The sequence below is a fragment of the Heteronotia binoei genome, chromosome 4 (assembly GCF_032191835.1).
Source record: "Heteronotia binoei isolate CCM8104 ecotype False Entrance Well chromosome 4, APGP_CSIRO_Hbin_v1, whole genome shotgun sequence".
NCBI classification, from domain to species: Eukaryota; Metazoa; Chordata; class Lepidosauria; order Squamata; family Gekkonidae; genus Heteronotia; species Heteronotia binoei.
In genome coordinates this window covers 98,995,619-99,010,444 of record NC_083226.1, presented here as the reverse complement: position 1 = coordinate 99,010,444, position 14,826 = coordinate 98,995,619, and positions in this window count along the sequence as shown.

Below are 14,826 nucleotides of genomic sequence, written 5' to 3'. Positions count from 1 at the left end.
GCGTTGAATGGACGAAGTAGGATAACCCAGGGCAGCAGCTGCAGAGGCTGCACCGATTCTGAAGGAATGGGTACCAAACCTCAATCCAGACAAACCCAACAAGGCAAAAGCCTTTTGACATCACAGCCCAAAATTAATGCTTTGTCAATGGACTGCCCCCAGCGTGACAAAACAGCGCTCCTTCGCAGCCCCCCCGCAAAGCCAAATAGTCGGCTAATGCGGAAACTGGGCAAAGCTCCACCTCCAAACACGGACCCAACTCTAGCACAGTCCCCGTGCCCTCTTGATCAGTTTTAGATCGCCGGATAGTAAGGACCACCTTACCCCCCCAGCAACGTAATATCCTTCAATAACAACGCCCTACCCGAAACATCACTCGTGGAGCTTGCCACCAGTTCACTAACCCTCAGAGCCCCAAAAAAGGCTACCAAAGAGGCTGCGTGGAACAAAATTGCCTCGAAATGAGACGCACACACTGCGCTCCAAACCCCTTTCAAACCCCGAAGAATATCAGGAGACAAAGGGACCCTAGTATCAGGCATAGGCCCAGCCTCCCTGGACCACCCTTCCAGCATCTTTCGAATACGAAAATCTGCTGTTTCCTCTTTAAACCCCAAGGCCTTGCAAGTGAAGGCCAGCGCAGACATGCATCCCCGAATTGACCGCACGGCCAATCCCTTACCTCTTAAGGAAACACAATAATGGAGCAACTGCTCCACTGGGCAGGGCCAAACAATGCGATACCCTACCTCAGCCCTAAAGTCCTCAAACTGCCGCACAGCACGCTCATAAGACTTCCTGGTGCTAGGTGCAATGGCTAAGCCTATCGCTCAGCAGGCCTCGGCTCTCCAATCAGCCATAGCTCCTGAGGCATTGGCGCCGCTTCCAGATCGGCGTCTGGGGCCAGCTGACGAAACCTCTCCATCTGTTTACGAGAGAGAGCGTCAGCCATCCCGTTATTCATCCCAGGAACATGCTTAGCCAAAAACAAAATGTTAAGCCGCAGGCAACGCAGAGTGAAGGCCCTCACCAACCTCATAACCCGCTGCGATTTGGACAAAAGGGAATTAATAACCTGAACAACCGCCATGTTATCACACCAAAAATGAACAGTGCAATTAACCATGTCACTCCCCCACAGCCAAACCGCAACTAAAATGGGAAAAAAATCCAAAAACGTGAGGTCCCGGCTCAAACCAGCCTGCACCCACGACTCAGGCCACTCTTCCTTGCACCAATGTCCACGGAAGTAGACCCCATGATTTAAGGTTCCTGGACCAAGTTGGTACTCGAGGACCTAGAAAAGGAATTCTAAAACCCAACGTAAAACCGTTCAACAAATAACAACTGTCCTCCCTACGTGGGTACCTACGAAGCCACTTCTCAAGAGGCCCCACCTTTATCAGGCTGGGACCCCCCTCCAGTTTGAGAAGGACCCACGCCTGATCTTTTCTGGCCCTTACGTGGTCGAACTCTAGGGCAGTTGTTGAAGGAATGTGGGCCAGCACACAGGGGGCATTCGTGCTTAAAGTGGCGGTCTTTACGACTGCACGCCCCCTGGGACCCATACTCCCAGCAAAGCAAGAGGGGTAGAACCGCCTGCCCCGCAACCCTGCGGGAGGAGGAGGACGCACCAGAAGGCGAAGAGGAAGCCCTAATCACTAGGTGACCGCTGTCAGAACGGTCCCCCAGATTGGGCCGAGCAGGTGACATCACCTGCAGCCACAACTGTTGGTGAATCCGATCCCAAGGGAGTGAAGGGTACAAAGCAGCCCTCATCCTGAACTCCTTTTCATATTGGATCCAGGCCGAGCCGCTGAACATCATATACCCCTTGTATACGATGTCCATATATTGAATCAACGCAGCGGCCTGCCAGGGCTGCGCACGTGCTATCACTCCCGCATATATGAAAAACCCCGGGAGCCAATTGGTCCAGGTCCGATCAACCTTCATCTTCCTAAGCTTTTCCTTATCTTTATCGTCCAGCTCCTCCTTGTCCCTCTTCTCCAATTCCCTAAATAAAAGGGGAGAATACGCCCACGCATTCCCCTTTTAAGATTTTCTCTCTCGTGGCAGGCAGCAGGTGATCACCCAGCGGCAAAGCCACCTCCCCAAAAGGCATAGCACGAAAGGGGGACCGCCTTGTATGGAGATGGGAAACCCCAACCTCCAGGCCAAGTCGCTGCCGATCCCTGCTGACCAACCCCGGGCCAATTACCAAACGGACCAAACTGACCCTGAGGCCACATCCAGTTGCTCTGCTGCTCTAAGCCTGGAGTAGAAGGAGCCCCAGCACTGCCCAATGGAGCACCCGCCCCACCAGGACCAGCAGACCCCCAAGCCCCCCAAAGCCACACAGGTCCAGGATGAGGCAAAGAGCCGTCCCCAGACTTACCAGCCGATAAAGCAGGCACCAAAGCTGATCCAGTACCACCCGCACCGGACGACGTGCCCGCACCAACATCCGAGCCAGCAGGCCCCACAGCTCCTCCAGCAGCAACTGCAGCAGATCTGCCCTCCAGAAGAGATAAGCGGGTCAATACATCTGAATGCAAAGCACGCTTGGACAACCGACCCTTCTTGGACAACTGAGAAGGTGGAAACCCCGATGCCTGCTCTAGTGCCCGCAGCCTGAAAAATTGCTGCATTAACTTCATTGTCCCCTTTATCGTCCGAAGACGAAGGGGGGGGGGCTTAGAAAGAGGCTTAGGAGCCTTAGGGGCAGGCTCTTTCCCTTTTGATTCTCCACTGCCTTTGCGACCCGACATGTTCGCTAAAGAGCACAGCAAACAGCAGACTTTCTTTAACTAGCTTAGCTAAGCCTGAGGCCAGCAAAGGAATAAAAGGGGGAAAACAGCCCTCAAAATGGCCACCACCCCAGCTTAGCCAAGCCTGAGGCCAGCAAAGGAATAAAAGGGGGAAAACAGCCCTTAAAATGGCCACCACCCCAGTGAACTGTAAAATGGGCTCCCCAAGAGCAAGGGTGTGATGAAGAAGAAGCGAGGCCAAAATGGCCCCCAAGCACCAGGGAGAAGTACAGCACCTCAAAATGGCCGCCCCAAGAGCAAGGGTGTGGGGAAGAAGAAGCAAGGCCAAAATGGCTGTCAGGCAGCAGGGAGACGTACAGCACCTCAAAATGGCCGCCCCAAGCACACGGCTTGAGAGAGAAGAAGCAAAGCTAATAATGGCTACCCAGCCTCAGGGAGAAGTACTCTTACCAGCAACCCTGAACTTCAGCCTCTCAAAACGGCCGCCCAACCCCGCTGTTCCCCACAGTCTTGGTCAAATAGCCACCCCGTCCCCTGACAGCACCACAGTCCTGAATAAGACACCTAAAAAAGGCTGCTGTGAAAAACGTTGAGAAAGCAACGTCGCCCCAGAGTCAAAAATGACTGGTGCTTGCACAGGGGACCTTTCCTTTCCTCCCCTCCAAGTGCTAACCAGGGCTGACCCTGCCTAGCTTCCAAAACTGAGCTAGTCTGTTACCCAGTAAGAAAAAGAGGGGGGGGGATCCCAATGGACTGCTCTTTACCCCCAAAAGGCGATGTTCCTATAGTCAGGACGCGCTCAAAAGCGCGCTGAAGATTCCGCTCTCCCTCCAAGGGGGGACAAAACTTCCCCTTCAGCCACGCTGCGATGCAGCGGGCTTCAGGAGGCTTCTTTACATTGCAAAGCAAAACAGCAGTGAAAGGAATGGTTCAAAGCATATATGTAGAAAGGGCCTCTGGAGGATGGGTCTCCAACTTCGACTAAGTAGATCAAATTGAGCCATTGGCACCATGCAACTGGGTCCAGCACCTGAGCCTGGCCTGGCCACTGGCACCACACAACTTGGCCTGGTTGGGATAGGAACCATGTTATTGATGTCACTACGTCAATTCCATGGAAAACCACTGTGTTCCAGTAATTTCTAGGGTTACACTGAATCACTTATTGGTTTCCCAGTGATGTTCTGGCATACACAGTGTCATCCTTTTTGGTTTTCAAACAATTTTATTAGTAACATATGGCAATATATTCAATTTCTTATAACATTAATAATTACTTTTTCTCTATCCTATATATTACTTTCTACCTACCCCTCCCCCCATTACTTGACCCCCGCCGGTGTACTATATTCAAAACATCATTATAAAAGGTACACCTAATTGATAAGAACCCAAATTCATATCCTCCTTCCACTTCTAGTTAATCATTATCAAAAATTGTCCAATGTCCCTTTATTTTCCATTCTTTTTCTACATATCTTCTGCACTTCTTCCACTCCATCTTAAATACTTCTAAATCATAGTCTCTTAAAGTTCTTGTTAACTTATCCATTTCACTCCATGTCATAACTTTAACAATCCAATCCCATTTCTCTGGTATTTTTTCTTGCTTCCACAACTGCACATACAATGTCCTAGCAGCTGAGAGCAAGTACCAGATTAAAGTTCTATCTTCTTTTGGAAAGTTTTCCATTTGTAATCCCAACAGAAAAGTCTCTGCAACTTTGTTAAATTCATATCCCAAGATCTCTATTACAAAGTCCCGCCAACTCCCCGTATTCTTGTATTTTAGCTAACAACAAAGGTGTAACTTGTATGGGGTTTTCATTTATAAACATTATATCATTAGCAAAAGCTCTGTATTTGTAAGTAAATCCTTTTATTCTTAGACCGTCTATCTCTTTTTCCTCTTGGATCTGCATCAGTAATATTTCAAGAGTCATTATAAACAACAATGGTGAAAGCAGACAGCCTTGTCTGGTACCTTTGCTGACTTTCATACCTTCTGTAAGGTCTGCATTTATACACAACCTTGCATTTTGTTCAGAGTATATTGCTTTTATCATTCTTATAAAATTTTCTCCCAGCTCCATTTTTTTCCATTACAGCAAACATAAAGTCCCAATTTAAATTGTCAAATGCTTTCTCTGCATCTGCAAAGAATAATGCTACTTCTTTTTCTGGATGTCTTTCATAATATTCTACAATATTTACAACAGTTCTAATATTGTCTCTTATTTGTCTTTTCGGAAGAAACCCTGCTTGATCCTCCTTTATAAAGTTTATCAAATGTTGTTTAAGCCGTTCTGCCAAGATTCTTGTAAATATTTTATAGTCATTATTTAATAGCGAAATAGGTCTATAATTTTTTATGTTCGTAACATCTCTATCTTTTTTGGGAATGAAATAACAGCTTGGTATATTCCCTCTTATTCTTATCATATTAATCAGTTTCTGCAGTTTTGGTATTAATTCATCTTTAAAAGTTTTAAAATATTTAGCTGTATATCCATCTGGTCTGGGTGCTTCCCCATTTTTCATTGCGTTAATTGCTTCTTCAAATTCTATTTTTTCAATAGGGTCATTCAAAATTTTCCTCATATTTTCAGTTAAGGGCTCTATTTTTATCTTTTGTAAATATTCATCCATCTTCTCTTTCTTTATTTTAATACCTTTAAACAATTTGGCATAGTATTTGAAAAATTATCTTTTTATTCCCTCTTGAGTAACCACTTCTCTTCCATCTACCACAATTCTATTAATTATTCTATTTTCTCTCTTTTTCTTCAATTGCCAAGCCAAATACTTTCCTGGTTTATTTGCTCCTTCAAAGGATTTCTGCTGAAGTCTTTTCAAACTCCATTCCACTTATTTATTTAACAAATGTCTCAATTGAGTTTGTAATATTGTAATTTCCCTTAAAATTTTATTTTTCCCTGGTCTTTTTATCAACTCCCCTTCCTTTTTCTTTATTTCATTTTGAATGTCCAACAATTGTTTTTCTTTCATTTTCTTATCTTTATTATTCAAAGTAATCAACACTCCTCTCATTACTGCTTTATAAGCATCCCAGACCATCTGAAAGTCAATATCTTCTTTGTCATTCACTTGGAAAAAAAGCTTTAGTTTCATTTTCTAGGTATGTCACTGTTTCTTTATTCTGTAGCAAATCTTCATTCAATCTCCATCTTCTCAATTTCTTGGACAATTTTGTAATCCACATTATTGGGTTATGATCAGCCCCAATTTTAGGTAAAATCTTTATCTTTCTTGTTATAAGACCTAAATCTTTAGTTTCCCACAGCATGTCAATTCTAGAAAACGTTTTGTGTCTTACTGAAAAAAAAGTATAGTCCCGAACTTCAGGGTTAAATTTCCTCCATATATCTTCCAAATTTTCTTGTTTAACCAGTTCAAAAAAAGACTTTGGCAATTTTCCTTCTTTACAATTATTTTTTTCCCTCCAGATCTATCCAATGAGTTTTTAACTGTTCCATTAAAATCTCCCATTATCAAAACTTGGTCATAGGTCAGTTCATCAAGCTGTTGTGGGACCGTCTCTCCCCGCATGAACCCCAGAGTGCTGAGGTCAGCTGGTAAAAACCAGCTGAATATCCCTGGGCCAAAGGAGGCCAGATTGAAGTCCACCCGGGATCGGGCCTTCTCTGTAGCGGCCCCCCTACTGTGGAACCAACTCCCGGAGGAGGTACGGGCCCTGCGATGCTTAGATCAATTCCGCAGGGCCTGTAAGACCTACCTCTTTTAAAACAGCCTTCACATAAGCCGAGCCAGAAAGTCCTGTTCGATACGACCTATGTTTTATGTTCTAATCACTGGAATTTATGAAAGATTTTAACTATAGCACCATAATCTTAACTCTAATGTAATTTTAAGGTTTTTAAGGATGATTTTATATTGAATTGTATATGAATTTATAATTGATTGCACATGGTTCTATTGTATACTGTATTTATGTGATGTGAGCCGCCCTGAGCCTGCTTGCGGGGAGGGTGGGATACAAATAAAAAGTTGTTGTTGTTGTTATTGTTATTATTATTATTATTATTATTATTATTATTATTATTATTATTATTATTATTATTATTATTATTATTATTATTATTATTATTATTATTATTATTATTATTATTATATCTTTTTAAAAAGCATCCTTTGCACCATTAGGCGCATACAATCCCAATAACAACGGGTTTTTTTTCCATTTTATATTGTCTGTACTGCTACAAATCTTCCATCTTTATCTTTAAACACTAATTTTGGCTCCAATTCTTGTTTAATATACAAACCACTCCCCTTTTCTTCTGTTCAGCTAATGAAAAAAATTCTACTCCCAATTGTTTGTTTCATAAAAATTTATAATCCTGTTGTTTAATATGCACTTCTTGCAAACAAATTATATTACAATTTTGTTTCTTAATCCAATGAAATGTTGCCCTTTTTTGTGGTGAATTTAGTCCATTAACATTCCAAGACAATAATTTGTAATCCATCATGGTACAAATTCTTTATTTTCTTCAAAAAATCTACACAGCTCCTGAGCATTTGTAATTGTGATTCTCTTCCCCTAGAGTTCAAAACTCAAGCCTTCAGGTATTATCCATCTAAATCTCATTCCATTGTCTCTCAATTTTTCTGTCAACTTTTTATATGTTCTTCTAGCACTTATCACTTGCCTTGGCAGCTCCTTCATGATTCTCACTTTACTGCCTCCCGCAATCAATGTCTTTTCAAAGTTTTTATTCATGATCCTTTCCACCATTTCCTTTGTCATATATCTTATAACAACATATCTTGGAAGGTTATTTTTCTTGGCAAAAAGTGAAGTCACTCTATACATATAGTCATACATGTTTTTAGTCTCTTTAGGGTCTTCATCTAAAAATTCTGCAATTATTTTTATTATATATCCTTTTAAATCACCAACCTCCCCTTCAGGTACTCCTCTCAGATGTATCTGGGTCTCCATCAATTTGCAGTCATGGATTGTCACTTTCTGTTGCATTTTCAACAAGGTGGAATCATATACTTTCATTTTGCCTTCTACCTCCTGCAATTTCACCTCTTCTTCCCCTCTTCTTCCAAGCTCTCTAAATTTTCCTTTCCCACCTTTTAAATTTGTATCTTTAAGCTGTAAATAGTTCCAGAATGAAAGATAGTCATCTGTACCTTTTCTTCCAATTATCCAAGCTTCCACTGGTCTTGCAAAGCTTTAGATGTTTAGCAATGTCCAAGAAGGTTAGGATCCTGCCGAGCTTATGTCAAATAAATGACTCTGAAAAACTTCTGCAGATGATGAAAATGCAACCCTTCCCGGAGACCCCTCAAAGCCTCAAAAAAGCCCCCCCCCGGGGACTTCTTCTAAGCCAAGGTAAATCTTCCTGTGTATATCTTGGACTAATCTCTGACTGAGAAAAGTAGGCAGTAGGCATTAATTTGCCTTCCACTACCCTGAACAGAAGTTCCAGCCTGCTCCTGTTGTGAGAAGCAGCTCAGCTCGACATTTTCCTCCCCCGGAAGTCCCACAGTGTCATCCTTTTTATTCTTCTTCTGTCACTGGGCATCTAAAGCTGCTGGTGGGAGGTCTGGCAGCCCTTAACTGAAGACAGTGGGGTAGACAAAGGGAGGTGGGAAGGAGAGAAAGAAGCAGGAAAAGAGGAGGAGAATTGGATTTATACCCCATCCTTCACTCAGAGTCTCAGAGTAGCTTACAGTTCCTCTTCCCAACAGACAACCAGGAAGATCCCAAGATCTTAGAGATTTTTTGCTGAATCATCTGCCAAAACATTTTAGCTCTTTCACAAATCCACCACATATGGTAGAAAGAACCTTCATGTTTTTTTACATTTCCAACATCTGTCTGGAGTTGTTATTCATCTTTGCCAATTTTTAGGTGTCATATACCATCTATACATCATCTTAAAACAGTTTTCTTTAATACTTTGACATGTTGAAAGTTTCGTACAGTTCTTCCACAAATATTCCCAAGTTTCCATCTGTATTTCTTTATTTACATTAATTGCCCATTTAATCATTTGAGATTTCACTACTTCATCTTCTGTAGACCATTGTAGAAGTAATTTGTATACTTTTGAAATTAATTTATCATTGTCTCCAAGCAGAACTTTTTCCATTTCTGTTTGCTCTTTCCTTATTCCTTCAGTTTTAATATCATTCTCCACCAAGCTCTTTATTTGTTGCATTTGAAACCAATCATATTTATTATTCAACTCTTCAGCAGTTTTCAGTTCTATTTTGCCACTTTGTATTGTAAGCCTAAATGCCCTCAAAACGAGGTTGGGGAATTAGTTAGGTGGGCACCTGGCTCACTAGGAATCTTTTTACCAATTTATACCAGGCTCAACCATCCAGAGGGTAATTGCTCAATAAAAGGACTCTAATTTAATAAAAACCAATTGTAATTTATTTAGAATAATAGTTCTTTCACACAAGATAAAAATACAAAACAATCACACATTCACACAGGTCTAAGAAACACAGATAGATTGATAGGGGAACATATAAGGGTAGACAGACAGGGTAATATTTACCTCTCGCAGACTTCAAGGAAGGCTCCGGTGGCGACAGTTGAGGGAATGGGGGAGGACCCGAAACTGATCAGGAATCGGGGATGGATCTATGCAGCAGAATGTGGGTTGCTGATAGAAGCACACATGAGTGGAGTTGGGTCAGAGGTTAAATAGGCTCCCTTAGACCCCTTAGGGGATGGGAGGGGATGGGGAGGAGAGATGGGAGGCTCTGTGATGACCATGAAGGCTGGACATTAGCAGAGCCAATGGTGAGTCCTTTGGTGACATCCAATTGGGTGTCAGCTTTAACCAATGAACTTCACCTTAGTCCTGTGAACCTGGAAACTTCCAGGTTGCAACAAGGCCTGGGGCGGCTCCAAGGGTGTCAGTATGGAAATGGCTAGGTACTTGGGATTAAGTGGGTTTATCTGGGAAGGTGACAATAGGGAATCAAATATTGACCTAGATATCCCCGGTGTGGACAAAAGACTTAGTTGTGACAGGAGATGTTCTTCCTCTTTTCTCATCATCTTCTGAGCAGCTGTCTTTGTTCTGGGTTTCGTTAGACAAAAGGCTTGAGTGGTCTGGCAGGGTATGCTTGGATAAGCTTACACAAAAGCTGAAGTAGATGCTGGAGATGGAATCAGGAAAGCAAGATGGATTCTGGTGGTGTTAGCCCTTGGTTCATGGAAACAGGCTGGAAACGTGGTGGCCTGGCTTCTTCCACTGCAGCGGCCAAGACTGGGAACACAAGGAGCAGAGCTCTGGCTAACACGCATCCAGAGGTGTAGAATGCAAAGCTGCCACATAAGCCTTAGAAGCTGTGGGCAAAGTCCACTTCTTAGAGCAGATGTGTGAGAGTCAAATCTCCAGGCACCCTGGCAACCATACTGGTGATCACAATGTCCATATGTATGAAAAGTAGGGGGCTTTTTCCTCACAGTATTTTTAATAATTGACTATATGACAACCACTTTTCTTCACCTATCTTGGCTGTTATTTTTATTACTTCAGCTGGTACTATCCATAACGGTCTTCTCTCATCTCCATACTTCTTATATTTCATCCACGTACTTATCAAATTATTTCTTATATAACGGTGAGAGAAAAAGCCGTCCATCTTCTTTTTTCCATAATACAAATACACGTGCCAGCCAAATTTATTTCCGTGACCTTCCAGCACTAAAAGTTTTTTGTTTAACAGCATTATCCATTCTTTTATCCACACTAAACAAACTGCATCCTGATATAATTTTAAATTCGGTAGTTGAAATCCACCTTTCTCTTTTGCATCTGTCAACATTTTCATTTTAATTCTTGGTTTCTTCCCAGCCCACACAAATTCTGAATTTTTTCTTCTCCATTTATCAAATTGTTTACTATCCTTCACAATAGGAATAGTTTGAAACAAAAACATTATTCTTGGTAGAATATTCATTTTAATTGCAACTATTCTACCCAACAATGACAAATTAAGCTTGTTCCATTTTAGCATGTCTTCATCCATTTTACACCATAACTTCTCATAATTATTTTTAAACAGATCATTATTCTTCATTGTTATCTCCACCCCAGATATTTTACCTTGGAGGTGACTTCACAGCCTGTTAGTCTCTGTAACTTTTGTTGCTTGTTTATCTGCATATTTTTACACAGAATTTTTGATTTTTCTCTATTAATACAAAGTCCTGCCAACTCTCCATATTCTTGTATTTTAGCTAACAGCAAAGGTGTAACTTGTATGGGGTTTTCATTTATAAACATTATGCAAAAGCTCTGTATTTGTAAATGAATCCTTTTATTCTTAATCCTTCTATATCTTTTTCTTCTTGGATCTGCATCAATAATATTTCAAGAGTCATTATAAACAACAATGGTGAAAGTGGACTATCTTGTCTAGTACCTTTACTAATCTTCATATCTTCTGTAAGATCTGCATTTATACATAACCTTACACTTTGTTCAGAATATATTGCTTTTATCATTCTTATAAAGCTTTCTCCCAGCTCCATTTTTTCCATTACTGCAAACATAAAGTCCCAGTTTGAATTGTCAAATGCTTTCTCTGCATCTGCAAAGAATAATGCTACTTCTTTTTCTGGATGTCTTTCATAATATTCTACAATATTTACAACAGTTCTAATATTGTTTCTTATTTGTCTTTTAGGAAGAAACCCTGCTTGATCTTCCTTTATAAAGTTTATCAAATACTGTTTAAGCTGTTCTGCCAAGATTCTTGTATATATTTTATAGTCATTATTTAATAGCGAAATTGGTGTATAATTTTTAACATTTGTGACATCTCTATCTTCCTTAGGTATCAATGAAATTTTGTTTCTTAATTCAATGAAATGTTGCCCTTCTTTTTGTGGTGAATTTAGTCCATTTACATTCCAAGACAGTAATTTGTAATCCATCATGGTTTAAATTTTTTATTTTCTTCATAAAATCTACGCATTTCCTGTGCATTTGTAATTGTGATTCTTTTCCCTTCAGGCACCAGGATGGATTACAAATTACTGTCTTGGAATGTAAATGGACTAAATTCACCACAAAAAAGAAGGGCAACATTTCATTGGATTAAGAAACAAAATTTCATTGATACCTAAGGAAGATAGATATGTCACGAATGTTAAAAATTATATACCAATTTTGCTATTAAATAATGACTATAAAATATATACAAGAATCTTGGCAGAACGGCTTAAACAGTATTTGATAAACTTTATAAAGGAAGATCAAGCAGGGTTTATCCATCTAAATCTTATTCCATTATCTCTTAATTTTTTTGTCAATTTTTTATATGTTCTTCTATCATTTATCACTTGCCTTGGCAACTCCTTCATGATTCTTACTCTACTTCCTCCTACTATCAATGCCTTTTCAAAGTTTTTATTCATGATCCTTCCCACCATTTCCTTTGTCATATATCTTATGACAACATCTCTTGGTAAGTTATTTTTCTTGGCATAAAGTGAGTTCACTCTATACATATAGTCATACATGTTTTTAGTCTCTTCAGGATCTTCCTTTCTGAGATCTTCCATATCTTTTTTAAACTCTTCAATAATTTCTTTTTTCGATTCAGTTATCATCTCTCTCATACCTCTCATCATTCTGGCCTCCATTGCTTCTAACTGGTCCTGCATTTTTTTCCAATGAAGTAGCCCTTGTACAGGGTTGCTTGTGTTCTGACATTTAAAAAACTGTGAAAATTTGGACCTCACCAATTTCAATTTCAACTATCAGATTCAAAATAATAGGACTTGCCCTTTATAACAAGCCTAATTTCGCCATCCTCAGAGCTCCCAAAGCCAAGATATTTATTTTTAAAGTTTTTAAATCTTTCAAAATGGTGGTCGCGACTTTTTGCTGCTCCTTACAATTTTTTCCCCTTTTAAAAATGTCTAAAGTCCACACAAATAATTTGTCCAATAGTACTTATCTTCTTGTCCTCTTCTCAATTAATTCCAACAATTTTTAATATCCCGAACACTTTAAAACGTTTTTTTAATTTTGACCTCCAAGCAATGGCCACCGCTATTTCTCAATGGTATTATATTCCTAGAGTAGGTTTTCCTCCGCTACTTCCTGCTTTACTTGCCATAAAGTCTCATTCATACTGGTAAGGAGATCTCACGATACTTGATGTACTTCCTGTATTGCTTGAATATGCTGCAGATCTGTGACGATGGTGATCTTTTTTCAAAACTGCAAGGTGACCAAACAATAAATTCCTTTCCACTTTTTAGCACTGTCCTTTATATTAACAAAGTCCAAATTTCACCTCTTCCTTCCTTCTTCCAAACTTTCTAAATTTTCATTTCCCACCTTTGAAATTTACTCCATTAAACTGTAAATAGTCCTGGAGTGAAAGATAGTAATCTGTACCTTCTCTTCCAATTATCCAAGTTCCCACCGGTCTTGTGTAGCTTTAAATGTTCAGCAATTTCCAAGAAGGTTAGGATTCTGTCGAGCTTATGTCAAATAAATGACTCTGAAAACTTCTGCAGATGATGAAAATGCAACTCTTCCCAGAGACCCCTCAAAGCCTCAAAGGAGCCCCCCCCCCCGGGACTCCCTTTTAGCCAAGGTAAATCTCCTCAAAGTTTCCTGTGCATATCCTGGACTAATCTCTGACTGAGAAAAGTAGGCAGTAGGCATTTATTTGTCTTCCACTACCCCGAACAGAAGTTCCAGCCTGCTCCCGTTATGAGAAGCAGCTCAGTTCGACATTTTCCTCCCCCAGAAGTCCCACAGTGTCATCCTTTTTATTCTTCTTCTGTCACTGGGCATCTAAAGCTGCTGGTGGGAGGTCTGGCAGCCCTTAACTGAAGACAGTGGGGTAGACAAAAGGAGGTGGGAAGGAGAGAAAGAAGCAGGAAAAGAGGAGGAGAATTGGATTTATACCCCATCCTTCACTCAGAGTAGCTTACAATCCCTCTTTCCAACAGACAACCTGTGAGTAGATGGGGCTGCAAAAACAGTTCTGAGAGAAGAACTGGAAGTGACATAGTGACATCAATAACATGCTTGCTGAAGTGCCTCTATGGATGTGCATGCAACCATTGCTCTGCCAGCTGCACTGGTTACCAATTGAGTACCAGATCTGGTTCAAGGTTTTGGTTCTGACCTTCAAAGCCCTGTACGGCCTGGGACCAACATATCTTCCCGAATACCTTTCAGAGAGCCTTAGGCACCATGGATCAACATCTCTGATAATCCATGGCCTAACAAAAGTTCACTCAGCCTCAACCCAGGTCAGGGCATTCTCTGTCCTGGACCCTACCTAGTGGAACAAGCTCACATTGGAGATTAGGGCCCTGCAGGGACTATTGCAGTTCCTCAGGGCCTGTAAGACAGAGCTGTTTCACTAAGCATTCAACTGAGGAGGTGGACATTTTGTTATTCTGCAGCCCTCCCTGCTGCAAAGACCCCGATGAAATAACTCTGTCAACCCATTTATCTTGTACCAGCTGGGTGATTTATGGAAGAAGTGAAGGCAACTGATACCACCAACTGCAGAACTGGAGTTTGTTTTTAGACTGTTATATTGTTTTTAGATTGTTTTATTGTATGTAACTGATTTTAACCTTGTATATTGACTGTTATTACTCGCTCAGAGCCCATTTGGGAAAGTGCAGGCTATAAACTGAAAATAAATAAATAAATAAATATGAACTGACCCAAAGTCACCCAGCTGGCTGCTTATGGAGGAGTAGGGTACTTCAGATTAGAGTCCGCTGCTCTTAACTGCTATACCAAACTGGCTCTCGAGCTGAATATTGAAATGGAAAATATTATCTTAATCCTACATCCTGTATTAAAGAGTTTGTATATACAGATATTTGTTAATATTAGACTTTTAAGGAAATCCATGGCAGAATATGTTGTTTCTGAGACAAGAGGAGTGATTATAAATTGATAGAGTGATCTTGTACAATTATTCTTATAATTGGGACCATGCCACTTAGCTTTGAAAAGCAATAAATCAAGACACCTGTGGG